Source organism: Pseudophryne corroboree, chromosome 2, assembly GCF_028390025.1.
Source record: "Pseudophryne corroboree isolate aPseCor3 chromosome 2, aPseCor3.hap2, whole genome shotgun sequence".
Taxonomy (NCBI): Eukaryota; Metazoa; Chordata; class Amphibia; order Anura; family Myobatrachidae; genus Pseudophryne; species Pseudophryne corroboree.
The window spans coordinates 965,406,911-965,424,629 of NC_086445.1; the positions used below are offsets into that span (position 1 = coordinate 965,406,911).

Sequence of the window (17,719 nt, forward strand, 5' to 3'; positions counted from 1 at the left end):
TATGGCCGTGGCCTAACTGTTAGTAGTGAAACAATGTTTAGCAAATACATCATCTTTCTGTATGTGAAAACTTCTTGCTAGTGTCAGTGGGATGACTGATCAAAGTGGTTTACTAACTAATGTGACCCAAATTCCATTTGGTTAATAGAACATTACAGTCAGTTCAATCAAAACGTTACAGCAATCACCAAAGTTGTAATCCAATTAGCATACTGAAAACACAGCTGCTTGTACCATGTATTATTAATTATTTCTCTATTTTTTGGTTATTTTGGTAATTATGACCCCTGTATTTAACTCCATATGCCAAGTTTCTTCAGGCTCAGTTACAAGGGATGCAATGCTTGAAGGTTTATTATTATTATTATTATTATTATTATTATTATTATTTTATTATAACCCAGTTAATATTTGTATTGTCTCAAACAGGAGGGAGAGTACTTATGATATTAAATATACTCTCATAATTGGTGCATTCCAGAATTTAAGGTCCAAGATGCATTTTTGGTTTTCCGATAACTTCCCATTGAGATACAGTATGGAAATATATGCTCGGATCACAATAAATAACCCATTTCCCCATCTCTATCCTTTATGAAGAATCTTTAACCTTCATGAAGAATGTTTCCAATAATCGCATAATACATAAATAAATTAGATGGTAGCAGTGAAACGACTCCTGTAATATAATGTCGGTCATCCATCTAAAGAGGTGGTGATTTTATTTTGGGCTTCAAATACAACAATATCGCTGATATGGTGTCAGAATTTACCAGTCGCAGTCCTATGGCTTGGTTTTGTCTTTGGACTTGACTGTTGAATTGTGCTTCAGATGGAATTGATTGTGTGGCTGTAATGAAAGCAACAAATTGATTTTTATCCAGAGTTACAAATAGTAAATAGACAAAAAAACCTTCTCATCTTGACCTTCTGGGACTTGGTGGCTCTAAATCCAATTGTTCATTGTGAGGTAGAATGCAAATGAAAAGCAACAAAAGTCAGCTGCATTGTAGAATTAATCCATTGGAATAAATACCACAGAAAAAACGTATGTGTATATATAAATATATATATATATATATATATATATATATATATAATAGGTTATTTTAGTGATCTATCCATTAGGGTTATATTCAAACATTATTAAATGCTGTAGTAGAAATTCATATATTTTTCCTTATTTGTTGAGGAAAACCCTTTGGCAGTTTTGCAATACAATAACACGTAATATATGACTGAAACTGATATTCTTCAGCTATATAATTCATAGTTTTACACCGAAAGCAAGTTTTATATATAGCACATTGTTATCCATTTTAGTGCCTTGCAATAAATTGAGGTGACTGATCTGGATGGTTTTTAGTCCATTGGTCAGTGGAAATGCGTGTTATATTTTACATATAAAATGTTTATGATGATGTTTGCTAAGTTACCTTCAAATTGGAGTTGATGTCCTGAAAGTCAGATTCACTTAGTACTTTTTTAACTTTTTTTTGTTTGTTATAATACTTAATTGGTCTACGCAAAACAATAAAAGAGAAATTGGTAACACAACTATTTATTTTAAAGAGTTATTAGTGGGCCAGTCAAAAGTCAACCAAAACTGGAACAATTATAATTAATGGCTTCACATTTTTTTTGCCATTTTTATAATTCTGGAATACTAACATGTAAGGGGTGGGGGGTGGAAATGGAAAAAGGGATATAAAGGGAAAATAATTAGTGAGGGCTTTAATTTTTTATTAAATATTACTGTTAGTTAATTTGCATGAGATATTCCCACGATTGTAAAATTTAACTGTGTAAGCTCTAATTAACACTGGACAGGAACACAAAATTCAAATTGCAATGTTCCCAAAGAAATAATGTAATCATTTATTGTTATTTATTACCAGTTATTTATATAGCACCAACATGTTCCGCAGCACTTTACAGAGAATATTTGGCCATTCGCATCAGTCCCTGCCCCAGTGGAGCTTATAATCTATATTCCCTACCACATGTACACACACACACATTCACAATAGGGTTAATTTTGTTTGAAGCCAATTAACCTATCAGTATATTTTTGGATTGTGGGAGGAAACCGGAGTACCCGGAGGAAACCCACGCAAGCGTGAGGGAGAATATACAAACTCCACACAGTTATGGCCATAGTGGGAAATTAACCCATGACCTCAGCGCTGGGAGGCAGTAATGCTAACCATTACACTGTCCGTGCTGCCTATTAAATTCAAGTGCTATAATAGCTAGTGATGACTCTTATGATAATGTATTACTGAGCAAAAGTGACAATTTTTCTTTTTTGCAATGAGCTTATTTTTTTATTCCATAGTGTTATATAAAAACTTAATCATAATTCCAGGTGTCATCATATATAAATCACATATTATGCATACTATAAGTATGCGGTTATTTTTATTTTTATCTATACATCATATAAACACTGGATTTATTTACGCTTCTAATCCTTAAAAAAATCCCTATGCGTTTCACTGTCAACAGTAATCTCTCCAAGCACTCTATTCTTTCCAGCCCACTTGACGTCCTGCAGGTTGTGGCAGTACAATGACCAGGAAAGGCTTAGACGTAGAGTTTCCATGCTTTTTGACTCCATTTTAAGCCCTTTGTTCACACCGGGGTGGCATTTTTCACACAGCATGTGGCAGCTTTGACTCTGATCCAGTCTGTCTTATAAAATCAAAGTCTGCAGCTTTTCTTCTTCTTTTTATTTGCTGAGCTGTCTCCCAAAATGTCTGCGCGATCCTTTGCTCTTTGCCCTCCTAGTGATCTTCAGATCTAAATATGGACAAGTAACAATAGATAGGCAAAGAAAGAATGAAGAGAAGGCAATCGCTGTAACTACAAAAATACTTTTGCTACATGTGTGCAAGTAAATCTGGGAACAATTGGGTTGGTTAATACTAGTTGCATTATTATTATTATTATTAATAATAACAACAACAACAACATTATTTGTCTTTTTCATCAACTTCTTCTTCTTCTTCTTCTTCTTCTTCTTCGTATTATAATAATAACATTATTAGTCTTATTATTATAATTTTAATTATTATTATTTGGAAAAAAATAAGTTTTATTAGTATGTAAATATGGTATACAAAGACCATTTATTTACCATTTACCAACCAACAAATTCATTTGTCACATACAGTAAGTAGTGAATATAAGAAATCCTGACAAGATGCTATACAAGATTTAGGTTTTCATACAAATGGGTCTTTCAGTTCCAACACATTTGTATCATTCACTTTTTACTTGCAAACGCACCCTGCCAGTTGCCAAATTCTGTGGCTATCTTTAAATGTGTAAGATATATAACATTTTCCATCCAGAAAAAAACTATCAAAAATGTGTTACTACTATGTGAAATAAAATATTTTAGGTCAGTAAATAAATAAAATTGTATTTAATTTCCCCTGTAAGTTAGCACTTTTAAAATGCACGATTCTTGTTTCTAGTTTTTTTTAATGCATAAACTAACTGATGTAAGTGTACTTCATCAGTGCTTTTGTATTTTGTATGTGTTCCTGTTTTTTTTATCAGGCATATTTGGATAAATGTGTGTGTTTTTTTTTATATATATATATATATATATATATATATATGTGTGTATATATATATATATATATATATATATATATATAAAAAGTATATATATCTATATCTATATCTATCTATCTATCTACACAATATTCTCTCTATAGGTCTGTTTCTGCATGTATATATATATATATATATATATATATATATATACACATACATACATACATACATACATACACACACACACACAGGCACATTATCTATCTATCTATCTATCTATCTATCTATCTGTCTGTCTGTCTGTCTGTCTGTCTGTCTGTCTACAGTATCTATTTATTTATTTATTTATTTATTTATGTATTTATGTATGTATTTATATCTTGCACTATAAAGCCTTTTTTTATGCTACGCTTACTGAGAAGAGAATAAGATTTTTTTTACACTTTTTTTTACACTATATTGGTGGTGATGGATTGCATAAAATGTAATGTAATGAAAAGCATGTCGTCTTACAATCCTTTGCACTGTTTTAGTGGAATTTATGCTTGTTAACAAAAGGAGTAGCTTTGTAAGAGGAATATATAAAAATGTACAAAGATTAATTATAAGAAATTCACAATATCTACTCTGATATGGCGATGTAAAATGTCTATTGTAGAGAACTAGGTTTTAAATACTGTATTATAGGTGTATAAAGCATCAATCGACATAAAACTTATATTAACATTACTACACAGCTTATTAAGAGAACACGTATGTCCTCATAAATGTGCATTACCTTATCTCATTATGCATATTTACATTATAACAGGCACATATATATATATACTGTATATATTTTAGTTAGATGTCAAGCTACAGAAATCTCTTAGGTAGTGCAGATATGTCCATTATGCTTCTATAGCGATCTTTACTTTTTTTCATTCTAGGTCTTGCAACATTATATCTCATCCATAAAAACAACAACAACATTTTTTTGGGGGCAAAGTGGCATCTCAGACATACACAGAGCCTCTGAGTCTTGATGTTATTTTTAAATACACACCTAGAAGTCACTGCACTGTACAAAGAGTTTGGATGAAAATAGCCCTGATGGTGACTTATGTTTTATATGTCACAATAAGCTTATTCCTGCAGAGCACCTCCCCTCTGCCTGGAGCAATTAAGAGGGGGGGGGGGGGGGGGAACAGGTATCCTTGCGGTATGAGATAATGCTGTCTCGAGAAATTCATACTGATGTCTAATATTAAAAGCAATGCTATGTGGATTAGTTAAGTCCTCTTGGTGTTTTTATAACAGTATTTTTTTGGCAATTTCGCTATCGTTTTCCAGGCGTTTACCCGCTGTCACCTTGAAGCAGTGTTCACATTGTGCCCTGGTACACTTGGATGTAATATCACAGAAAATTCATCATTACTGACACATTTCTTTTGTTCCTAAATGAAAAACACAAAGCTGCAAGAAAATAATACATTCACAGTATACACAATTGATAAAATAAATAGTTTGGAAATATATGCGTTATCAAGAAAACTCACCTTTTATATTTTGCATTATGATTTATTTCTATTATTAATTTAATGAAAAACATTGCTTATGTTGAATATATTTACACATTCAGTGCTCTTCTTTTTCCCTTTCTTCTTTGTTTCCCTCTTCTTTGTTCCCAAAGTTAATTTTTGAATAAATAAAATAATCCCATTTTAAATATTGCACTATTCTGTAAAAAAACAAAACATATATATATATATATATATATATATATATATATATATATCTTTATTTTTTCTACACAGATAGAATATAATTAATTAGCAATTTAAACAATTACTGTAAATTTATCACATAGTCTGAAATGTAAAAACTTTTCTTTAACCTGCTAGTAATCACATCACAGAAAAATACACCTTCTTGAAAAAAATGGTTTATTAATGCTAAATGTAGAAAATGAATGGAAACAGTCCAAATGACATAATTTTTCACAACTCATTAAGGAAAATATGCAATGAATGCATTAAAAGAAGTGATCATGTGGATAGGGACGAAGCAAAATAAAAAAAAAGAAAAAAATGTTTGGCCCACCGCTCAGGTTTGATTGGAAAAGTGCTTGCTAAGCTATCTATTTCACACATGCAACGACAGACTGTTCGATATTCATTCGATCGATGAGTGAAAAAGGCACAATGGCAAAATCGGACGGACTCATTTTCAAATACAGATCTCAAATGTCCCCCTACAGTCTGCAGTCGAACGGCTGGTGGTGTGGTAACTGAAGGAGCAAGGGTTACATCAAGGCTGTTCCCTGGACCGTTCAAACAGTCTAGACCAATGACCTGCAGCATTGTGCCCTTTGAAGAAGATGCAAGTTCGTGCAAGATAAAGAAAAAAAAAATCAAGGCGTACCCCTTATAACAAAAGGGAGCAGCTCGTAGCTGCAAAGAGGTAAGCAGGGGTAAGCGAAAAAGCATCTGCTCCCATGGTTACAGGCCAACTATGAGAACCTTTGCCTTTCAAGGGAACCCGTTCTCATGCTCCCTCACAGACTATGTCATGCATTATAAGCCTAGGCAGGTTGATCTGAAATCCGCATAGTTATTTCACTGCAAAATGATACGCAGGCACATGGCTCATATCAGAGAGGAAGAAAAAAGTCACATGACAGCTGAGACTTCTGCTGTTTCATAAAAAAAAAAATTGCTAGGGCCGATCAAGACAAATGTTTGTTGGAAACGAGTGTTCTTACCATAGGCGAGATGTGTCCTTCACATTTTTTTTATAAAAAAAAAAAAAAAAAGGTTAGCGGGGTCACGGTTTTTGAGGCCAGGCCACAGACCCCCTTTTTGTTGCTATTGCATCGGACTGAATGGCAGTTTGGAGTAAGATTTCTGCATCTCTTTAACAAGCCAAGCCGTTCTCATAGGTTTGACAAAGCATGAACAACGAATGAATTTCTATCTCGCTGACCTCAGTCGCATTCTCATCTCTGTCCTGACTGTGCATTTCTTTTGCAAAGAGTTCATGTTGGATTTATTCTTGCTGTGAAGATGAAGCAGGCAGAGAACAGCGGGGGTAGATTTGCAAGAAACAGACTTTTGTGTGTGTGTGTGTGTGTGTGTGTGTGTGTGTGTGTGTGTGTGTGTGTGTCTTCGCGTATAAAGAAATTGTGTTAGTCTTTGAATATGTATCCAATTTCCTGCAACACAGGTTGGGTGTTATGATATTGAAGCATTTGGTTTCCCATATGAATGCAGCTGAGAACAGAAAACAGCACCGTATTGTACACATTATAACAGCGAAAAAGACACTGAGTTTGTGTGCAAGAATAGGTGATTGTGTAGCTGGCGCAATGGGCAAAGTATTTAGTAAGTTTCAGTAGCTTGAAAATGTTGACTTCTTCCCTGTGTATGTGCTGAACTGGTGGATACAGAGAGTGATATATGTTTTTCATGTATGCCCTATACTGTACATATATATATATATATATATATATATATATATATATAGATAGATAGATATATACTGTATACACAATTTCCATTTAACATTGTGTTTTATTTTTTCCTGTAACAATTTTTAGGAAAGGCTACGTAAAGAACATGTGATTTTAGTTGTCAAGAGTTTTAGAAATTGTAAAGAACACAGATAGATAGATAGATAGATAGATAGATAGATAGATAGATAGATAGATAGATAGATAGATAGATAGATATGTAGAACATAATGGGGGGAATTGGTGCAGATAATAAAATATTTACAGGTGTAATAAATGCAATTTTGTTTTAAATATGTTTTTGTATTCATATTGAGGGCACGTGTTTTTTAAAGAAGACTTTTAGAATCTAATCTATTTGTAACATTTTAATACACAGAGAATTACTGTAAATGACACAAAAAATAAGAACGCGACAAAACACAAAATCTCTTATGTCAGAATAAAGAAAATAACGACAAGCCATATTCTTGCAGACAATGCATTGATTAATTTGATCTTAGTGCTGGGATAGTCTCATAATAAATTCCACCATAATTCTATCTCTCTCCCCCCCCCTCCCCCATTTGTATTAACCCTTCAAATGAAGGTAAAAGTGATGACAAATCTTTTACGCTATGTGGGTCATATATAGGCCAAGCAGCATTGTCTGGGCTTTTTTTCCTTCCAGCAGACGCATGGGGATAGTCCACGGTATACGGTCTTATACTGGAGCAGCTGACATACAGACAGATTGAGTGACGTACCAAGGTTACAAGAAGCTGCTTCTGAAGGTTAACCTTACAGCTACTGCTTCTCATTTAGACTTGCCCATTAAGTCATATTTGTCTGATTTTATTTTTCAGATGCACTTTAGATTATGTCATTAGCAGTGGGCTCCTATTTTTCATTAAGTGCCTCGACTTTATAATGATCTGCGGATAAGCTTACCATTATAATCGCAATTCCATTTACATTGTCAAGGTGTCCTTCAGTTTCGGCTCAGACTCGGCAGCGTGAAATGTCCTGATAAGATGAAACAATTTATTAATCTCTGTTCTATGACATAAGCGTCTTCTCTCCCAGGTGCGGGTACGACATCCCGCCGAGACAGTGTGTTATGTTGATGTCTGACCACAAGCAGTAATGTCATAACTGTTAGTGGGTAGGGGGTAGGGAGTGAGATTACCATTATTACATTTGTAGTACTGGCATATAATGCCTGTGCCTTGCATTTTACATCCACAATAATTGGATATTTTTGAAAGGCAATTCTCGTGGCCCCAATTAAATCAGAGGAATCCATGTTATGTATTTTGTGGTATAATATGTTTCTTGTTAAGGGCTCTTATTTGCGAGATTTGTTTTACCCCTGTGATACATTCGTGCTTGGTTACTATGCATAGGGAAAATTTAAGGAAAAATTAATTCATAGAAAGGGTAGTGGATAAGTAGAACAGCCTCCCGCTAGAGGTGGTAGAACAATTAAAAGTGCTTGGGGTAGGCATATGAATATCCTTCCAAAGTATTAAGCATCAAATAGGGTTGAGGTTACCGCAAGGCTATAAAAAAAGGGGCAGACTAGATGGGCCGAGTGGTTCTTATCTGCCGTTAAATTCTATTTTCCTATGCTATGTGTCTTCTGGGAGATTCCAGAGAGGAGGTGTAAGTGGCAAGCGCAGGAGGCGTGGTGCCTGATGCCACCCCCGTCGTGCAGAAGTGGGTGGGCCCATGACCATTCTCGATGCAAACTTGGTGTGATGTGGGAATGGGGCCTATTCATCCAAAGGGACCAAGAGCATTCCATTAAATTCGGGAGTCTTCCAGATATAAGTAAGATATTCATTGCGATACATACTACTTCAACCTGGAGGTATTTTATTTAAAGGGATCATTAATCCTGGAGGTATTTTATTTAAAGGGATCATTAATCCTGGAGGTATTTTATTTAAAGGGATCATTAATCCTGGAGGTATTTTATTTAAAGGGATCATTAATCCTGGAGGTATTTTATTTAAAGGGATCATTAATCCCTATGAGCCTCATTCAGATGTGGATGGAGTTGCTATCGCTGCTGCTTCCTTGGAAGCTCTGTATGGTGATGCAGCAGGAGGCGTCTATTGAGTAGACACCTCCTGCTGCAGTAGTGATCCGACCTGCATCCTAGATCGCTGCAACACCTTCGGGCGTCTTGCGGCACCCATGGGGTTGTGCAGTCCGTCCCTTGCAGATCTGTGTAAGATGCCAGGAAATCTCCATCCAGTAACGGAGATTTTGGCCTCTTCCCTCCCCCTAAATGGCAGTGACAAACTTCCATTTTCACAAACGCACGCCATCGCAGCCCCCGCCCCCACCTCCAAATGGTATCAGACTGTCGATCACTTACAGTTTGCTGCGTACTGCGTCCTGTGTTGCAGGACCCATTCGTGCATGCACAGAATGGATCCTGCGCATGCACAAAGTACTGACCAACATACTGGGACGCAGATACAACCAGACCTGAATGAGATCCACAGTGCTCACAGTTCGCACAAGATGGAATTTGGGTGCAGCAGACACTACATTCCTGTTCAGCCTAAATGCTTAATCCTCATGAATATTTTCTTAACCCAGATAATGACTGCGCTGTGTGCAGACTGTATGGCCGCTCTAATGAGTCTCTGTCCAACCTTTGTGCACTGGATCCCTTATTATCTTACATGGGCAGAACCTACCAGGGAGGTTCTCAGGGCTCCCCCCTCCACTCACATCTATCATGTTATTATGAACTCAGAGGTCTCTCTCCTGCCCCAGTCCGGTGCCAGAAGAAACATTGCCGGCTGTTACCTCCAGCATAGACGACAACATCTCAGACTTGAGATTACATTTTTTATAAGATAAAAATGGGTGTTAAACGTTATGTGCACTTTAGAGTGTTAAATGTGTGTGTGTGTATATATATATATATATATATATATATATATACAGTATACACACACACTTTTATAAATCTCTGTGCAGGGAGCAGTGTAATTGCCTCTCAGGCAGCATGCAAATCGAACTTGCCTACTCTTTCGGATTGTCCGGGAGGCTCCCGAAAACTGGGTGGTGCTCCCGGCCACCTGGAAGGGTGAGCAAGTCTCCCAAGGCCAGCCGCTACCCGCCACCCAATTTCCAAGTGAAATGGGTGGGACATCGTAGCCACGTTCCTCACTATCTTGGCATTGTATAGCAGGGACTTGGCCATGATGGAACCGTGGGTCACCTCCTATGCCATGCCTCCACCCTGCCCCCACTGCCCTATGCTGTTCCGGCAACTATGATGTAAATTAACAATTTGGCTCTAACCATGTTGGGATGCTTTTATTGTTTTGCATGCAGGATAAATACTGTCTGCTTTTGCATATAGCTAGCAAATACTAGACAGTTTTATTTTTACACTGTAATTCAGAATTCAGCAAGCACTCATCCTTGACAACCTCTCTCAGCACATGTTAAATCTGCCCCACCTGCAGGGCAACATGGTTTAGCCAAGGTGCAAGTGGCTTCATTGTTTTGGACTTGCTCCTAACTCTGAATCAGGCCTGTGTACAGAGTACATGTCTACACTTACAGCTTGTTACCAAAATGGTACAAATTGCCTGAAACTGCCTTATTGTACCTTGTTCATGAAGACATGAGCGCCATCTCCTGGGGATGTATGAAATGGCGATTAGAATTTGTGACAGTGCGTGGCAAATGTAATGCAGGAAAATTGTTCTTCAGTAGAGTGGTTGCAACAAACCGTCGCCCTCTTCACTTTTGAGAACTTTTAGCCAGAAATATTAGTCACAGGACCCAACGGTAAAATATATTTAGGTCTGTCAATGGTGAACTAGCCTCCCACGCTTTTTTCTGTGCTCTTAAAAGGAAGAGGCCTCCAGGGGTGTAGCAGCGCCTCAGAGAGATGGGCGATCCAGCATCGCTCCCACTAATGTTCTGCCACTGGTGGTACGCTAGTACTATTCACAGCCAGCGATCTCTCCATTAATTCCTAATACCACTTTCACACCGCACAAATAACCCGGTATCGACCCACCATATTGCCAAGTCGACACGGGTCAGTTTGCAGTGTAAAAACGCCATGTCCGAATTCCAACCCGGGTTATAAGCAGCGTTATTCTCAGGGTTGAATACCAGGTCAGTGGCTGCATAAACGGATTCCCGGGTTGATTCGACCCAGGACCCGTTTACTAGATAGGGAGAGTCGTCGCAGAGATGAGCTCATCTCCCAGCGCCACCTCCGCCCCCGCCGCCGGCTCCGCCCCCTGCCGCTATGGCTACCGACCTGGCATATTACTGGGTCTGGAAGCCAGCGAAAGGGGTAGGAGAGTCTCCAATACCAGATCCCACCAGGGAAGGACCCGTTTCCAATTCCCGGGTGGGATCTGGCATTGGAGATGTGAAAGGGGTATAATGGAATTAGTGAAGTGATCGCCATCTGCGAATAATCGCAGCCCGTGACGGGTCCATGGTCTGCATCGTCGGGTTCTCGACTCGTATCTCTGGATCTTATGGCCAGCCTACTTTTAAGGTTTTCACTCCGGCACAGAGCTAAAGATATTTAAGAACAGGAGAGTTATTATCAATCTCCTGCTTGTGAAATGTATCACAAAGTCTGTTTATTGTGTTATTCTTAAAATGAATATTCGTGAAGTACATGATGGGGCTGCAGTTATTATTCCTGTAGTGTCAATAACACTTATTGTTATGCTGCAGAACAAAGGGAAGCAGAGGATATAGGATGGTTACCTGACATATATATGGGGTCTATTTACTAAGCCTTGGATGGAGATAAAGTACATGGAGATAAATAATCAACCAACCAACCAACCAACCAACCAACCAACCAACCAGCTCCTAACTGCTATTGTTAAACCCAGCCTGTGACATAGCAGTTAGGAGCTGGTTGGTTGGTACTTTATTGGCTGGTACTTTATCTCCATCAAAGGCTTAGTAAATAGACCATAGGTACTTGAGATTAGGCGCAGACATAACTCATTGTTAATTGAATCAAATAATGAAAAATAACAAGTGATCCTCTTCAGATTCCAGGAGACAGCTGCGTTACATTTAGAAAGATGCTTTAGTTATTCCGTCTTACCCTGACTCGAGTCTACAGCATGGTAGTGGAAAAACTAAAGTGTAAAGTGGCATCTCCTCCCTCTTCCATCTACAGAACTACAGTATTAGTTGAAATAACATCACTGGTCGTACTTATGAGGGTCAGTACTCCAAACTATATAGAACATATTGATTAATTGAGGTGTGCTGTATCACTGCCTGTAAAGGCTAATGGTGACAGGATTGTCATAGGACTCTATCATATGTAATATTAAATGGTGCTGTCCCACATAATGGTTCCACCTCTCCAAGTAACAATGCTTTCTAGTTCAGGGAAGTTGGAGGGGAATTAATAGTGATGGCGACCCATTTATTTGTAGTGGTTAATTTAAACATTGCTCAAGTCAACAGTATGGCTATGCTACGTAGAGTAGATGAGTTTGAGGGTTAAATGTACCTAAGTCAATGAGTACAGATTCCGATAAGAGCCAGATTGACATGATTGGAGCCTGTGGGCAAACACCCCTTGGTGCCCCATCCTATTTACAGGGCATACCTCTGTTCCAACAGAACATTATATCGCTAGATCTACAATGTTTAGATAGGCAGATAATACTGTAGGTCAACACCAGATGGTCGACATGTATCAGGTTGCCAGGTAAATAAAAAGGTCGACAGGAACAAAGGGTCAACAGCTTAAAGGTCGGCAGTGGTTACGGTTGACAGGTACAAAAGGTCAAAAGGGTGAAAAGGTTGATATGACAATGGTCGACACAAAAATGGTCGACACAGGTTTTTTTGTGGGGGTTTTTGAAAGCCAAATTTTGTATATGCCATGTTATGTGAACACCATGTCGACCAATACAGTGTCAATCTACCATCCTCAAATTGCTGGTTTGGTTAAGCGACTGGCCCAGTCTTCAGTGCAGGTCTCACGTGTGTAACATATCAGCCCCGACCGCACAAATTTGACTGCTAGTAGCTTTATGTTTTCCTAATATATCATTTAACCAGGTTTGTATCCAATTAACTTGATTTGTTTTCCAAGCTGGGATTTACTTGACAGAGGTTCAGATAAAATTCCATTATGCGGAGGTTTTGGTGAGAGAGTATAATAATGTTGGTACATTCCAGTGGCAGAAATACTTGGCACAATAGATGCAGAAGCCGTTTCTGATTTAGAAGAAGACTTAGAGGAACATGTGATAGATTATTGTGACCGATACATTTTGCAGCTGTTAGGTCTCAGACTCTCGACTCGAGATTGCGTTTGTTGTGTCGGCATCACACTATGCACAGCCAGTTCAGTAACAGTATGTTTTCATTTTTCAAATCATTAACGACAGATGATTTTGCTATTTAGAGAAATTCTACTTGCCAGGAAATGAAAATAAAACAAGTAAATGCTATATCACAGCAGCTTGAAAATGTAGAACAGCGTTTATAATTTGTTGCACACAAATCTCCACTGCTGTGGCCTGATCTGAATGATAAATCATTCAAAACTTATTTTATTTTATAAAATGCAGTCTTTGTCCTGCTAAATATGGTATGCGTGTGACTGACGCCGGAACCCCAACAACACTCGGGAGACCGGCGTTGGAACAGCGACAGCCAACATCCCGATAGTATGGGGGGGGGGGGGGGGCTTAGGGTTAGGCACTGGGGGGTATAATTAGTCATATGTGTTCAAGACACAGCAATAGCAATAGTGCCACCTGGAGTCTACAAGAAGGAACTGCATTATATTTACATGTTTACATACAACACTAACATTGTCGAGGAGCAAAATAATTGTCATATACTGCCATAATTTTGCAATAATGCCATTAGATTAGGCACTCGCAGATTGCATGGGGTGTGACTGCAGTGAGCTGGGCTTTCCCTGAAATGTTTGCATCCCACGCGATAATGCCATCCTGCTCCCACCACCAATATTTATAGAGGAAATGACAGTCTCTGCCCACCAACATCACAGCTAATTTTGTGCCCCAAAATACCATGCGTAGGAGAGTTCTACGATTTATCTGCTCTGTCCGCTTTATAAATAGGAGGAAACAGTGCTAGCCCCTTCCTTCAGGAAAATAGGTGTTAACTGGTAAATGTTCCTGGTTTGGTGGCATGTTTGCGTTTATTATGTAATTATAATCTACTGTATGGCCCAAATTTTTAGCAGCTATGGTGGAAGAGCAGGTATAGTCCTCTCGTAGCTCCTGGCTAGCTCTTAGAATTCTGGCTTTGCTGGTGGTGATTCACATGGCCAATGCTTTCCAATGATAGCAGATGGCAGCATGGTTGTGTCTATTTTCCCCTCGTGGAAAGGACCCGGAAGTGACAGCACAAGATGGCAGAGGAGAACTTACAGCACGTAAATGTTTTATCCATTCTCCGTTTGTTTTAGGTTATTTTGTTTAATCTATGCACCATTGTACCCTAGCGGGCTTGCTTTGCTTGCCACGCTTCGGGCTCGGTGTCTCGCTTCGTCCGCCACAGGTTACTATTCCAAATAGTTAGTGACATGGACCCTGGGGATTATGGGACAGATCCTCTCCATGAAGGAAAAGTAGATGCTACCTTGGCAGCATTGGGAAAGGGGTGGAGCCACATTAGGGTGTGGTCGTAATAATCAAGGGGTCTGGTTGTGCAATGGCTCATCAGGGTTAATAAATTATTTGCCTTTTCTTGAATACAGTTGCAGCCCACAAAACAGCTGCCTCTATTATATGTAGGCAACAGTCACATTTTCAGTAAAGCCATGCTGACTACTGTGCTCTGTTCTGTCCATGGGCATAGAATTAATTATAAATTAAATTATTCTATATTTAAACTGTATAAAATAAATACTGTACTTGACTTGTTATGCCCATTTATTATGCTATTAAACTGTGCGTGCTCGTTTATTGTAAAGAGCAAATTAATTGGTTTCTTCAGCAAGGAGACATACACATGCTATCACAGAGGTTAAAATAAAATATTTTGTTAATGGCTTTGATACAAATTCCACTGTTCACTTTTGTACAGCATAAAGGGAATTGTGGTACGACTACAGTAAATATACCCGTTAAACAGAGGCTTGTGTTTACAGTGCTGTCTTTTTGGAAGGGCTCAGTGGGTAGTTGCCCAAGGGCCCCAGGAGTATAATGTAACTAGGCTGATTGCTGAGGGTCCCCTTTCTCCAGAGGTACCAGATTCTTGAAAATCGACCCTGGGGAACCGGAGATATCTGACTTCTAACAGTGGTTCCCATCCAAGCCTGTTAATTGCTCTTCCCAGCCTGATATCTCAGGTTCTGTCTGACTTAGAGTTTTTCTGAGGGTATACTCCAAAAGCTGGGACTCTCCCCTTTCGGTGGACACTGGCAGCTTGTCTCTACTCTGCCCTGAACCAGATATATCAGCCTTCCAACAGCTGGTTCCTGCTCCAGCTCCACATGCCTGGTATGCAGTTTTATATTTTGGTTGGTGAATAGCTCTGTCACAACTGAGGGCTGGTGCTGACCAGGGGGAAGGCTCAGTTGTAGGGGCTGAGGTATATGTGTACCTGGGAGGCAGTACAGGGTTCTTGGACATGCAGGGAACCTTGAGAACAAATGCCCGAAGGCGTGACCACGACAACAAGGGAAAGTTCAAAGGTTTTATTAAACACAGTTCAGAGGAATACTTAGGATCGATGACGGAACACTGATGGTGACTTGGGATCGATGGCGGAACACCGATGGTGTCTTGGGATCGATGGCGGAACACCGATGGTGACTTGGGATCGATGGTGGAACACCGATGGTGACTTGGGATCGATGGCGGAACACCGATGGTTACTGGCAGGGCAGGGCACCGCTGGAAGCTGGAAGCCGGTGTCAGGTAACTGCCAGTCGCAAGGTGCAATGTTGAGACACTGCAGAGTCAGGCTGTACTGCAGAGAAAGTCCATGGGAGAACTGCACACTGGAATCACTGAAGACAATTGAAGCACTGACATCTTTCCACCCCAGGAACAAGATATTTATACCAGCTGGGAAACAGGGATTGGCTGGCTGATTAACCAGAGACCAGAGTGCAGCTGCTGGGTAATCAGGCTGAGAGTAGAGTGCAGCTGATAGGCTGAATGGTAACATGTGATTAGGAAAACATGGCTGCGCCCATGTTAGCTTTTTGGAGGGAAAGATTGTTTGTAACTTGCATGTGAGCTTAACCCTGATGCTGCCAGAATCACAGTAAAGAGATTTGAGACAATGAGATGCAGCGTGCTGCACACAGACAGTGCAGATGGAATCCAGGCTTGGAACGCTGGGACAGTCTCAGGAGGCATTTGGAAGGTAAATACTGATAAGGAATTACCTGGATCGTGACAAGCTCTGGCTCCTGAACTCTGATCCCCAAGTCCCCAGCACCTCCTGAAAGGTGGGACTCTCTAGTTTTTAACCCCATTGAAAGCTAAGACTCTATTTCTAGGAACTGGAGATATCTGCAGCCAATTGCAAAGGAAGGGGGGGGGGGGCTAGTTTGCACACCATAATTAGGTAATGAGGTGCTACTCTGCTTGAGACTTAATACAATATACAGAGGGAAAAAGATGCAGGTGCACTATCTCACACTAGCTCAACCTGTAATAACCAGAGGCATTTAGCATAATCCTGGCCAGGGCTATGAGCTTACCCACGGCACCAAGGTAGCCTCTCATTGGGTAAGTCCATAACACTAACTACAGGGGTTCAGGTCCGGGGAACAGGACACCCCAAAGCGACCCAGCCAGACAACCCCAGGGCACCGCAAGAGTGATACAAGTAAATAATTAGATAGGTAGGAGCAGCTACTGCTGCATGTGTGAATAATGTGAAGAGTGAAAAGGAATGGTGTGAAAGTGTTACACATATATAAAACAAACTATAAGTGCCATAGTGTATTAAAATAAATGTTAGATTGCAATGCCCCAGGGGTGTCCAGCCACGGGTGGTCCAGGAAGCCCCGCACCCCAGAGAATCCCCCCAATATTGACTGCCATAATAAACAAATGTAGGAGTCTTACCTCAGTGTGCTCATTCCACATATGTAAGCCGGAGTGCTGGGCCCTCTATTTAAAATCAGTGAGTGGTGGGGTAGGGTCAAGCAAGCTGCTCTTCCACCGGAAAATGATGCATATTAAGCCCACTCCACTATCCACCCCTCCGCTGATTATTAAACACCCCCTACCACCCTGGGAGTCATGTACTGTACCAGGGCCCCTTCATTCTGCCCAATGCCCGCTTCTACAGTTTAGTGTTCTCCCTCCTGCCCCATCTCCCACCATCTGTGCAGTAAAGGAGTAATTAGCAGATATTACTGCTCCAGGTCCTGCATGCTGAGCGGAAGATAGAACACCCCTACCACCCGCAGGACAGCAAAGCTGCCGCTGATAGCACCTCCACCCCTACCACTGCAGGATGGGTAGGGGCCCCAGTGCATTGCTGTGCCCCGGGGCCTACACTGCTGTTAAGATGGCCCTGTGTCTTTATAACGTTTCCGGTCCGTGGTGTTATAGGATGGGGACAGGGACGGATCTAGACTTTTCTTTAGGGGGGGCGGTTTACTGTTTCATCTTGACTCCTCCCTCTACAGTCCCAACTCCT

At 39.8% G+C, this 17,719-nt stretch overlaps 2 long non-coding RNA genes across 2 annotated transcripts in view; one reads left to right on the top strand and one right to left on the bottom strand.

The window, feature by feature from the left end:
• The window catches only part of LOC135050156 (uncharacterized), an 876,439-nt gene that overhangs the window by 515,963 nt on the left and 342,757 nt on the right, over positions 1-17,719 (top strand). The window lies entirely within an intron of this gene.
• LOC135050155 (uncharacterized) lies at positions 1,855-8,180 on the bottom strand. Its single transcript, XR_010241557.1, has 2 exons — positions 7,988-8,180; positions 1,855-2,802 (listed from the first exon to the last, which is right to left on the bottom strand). It is a non-coding gene; the product is annotated as an uncharacterized LOC135050155 (long non-coding RNA).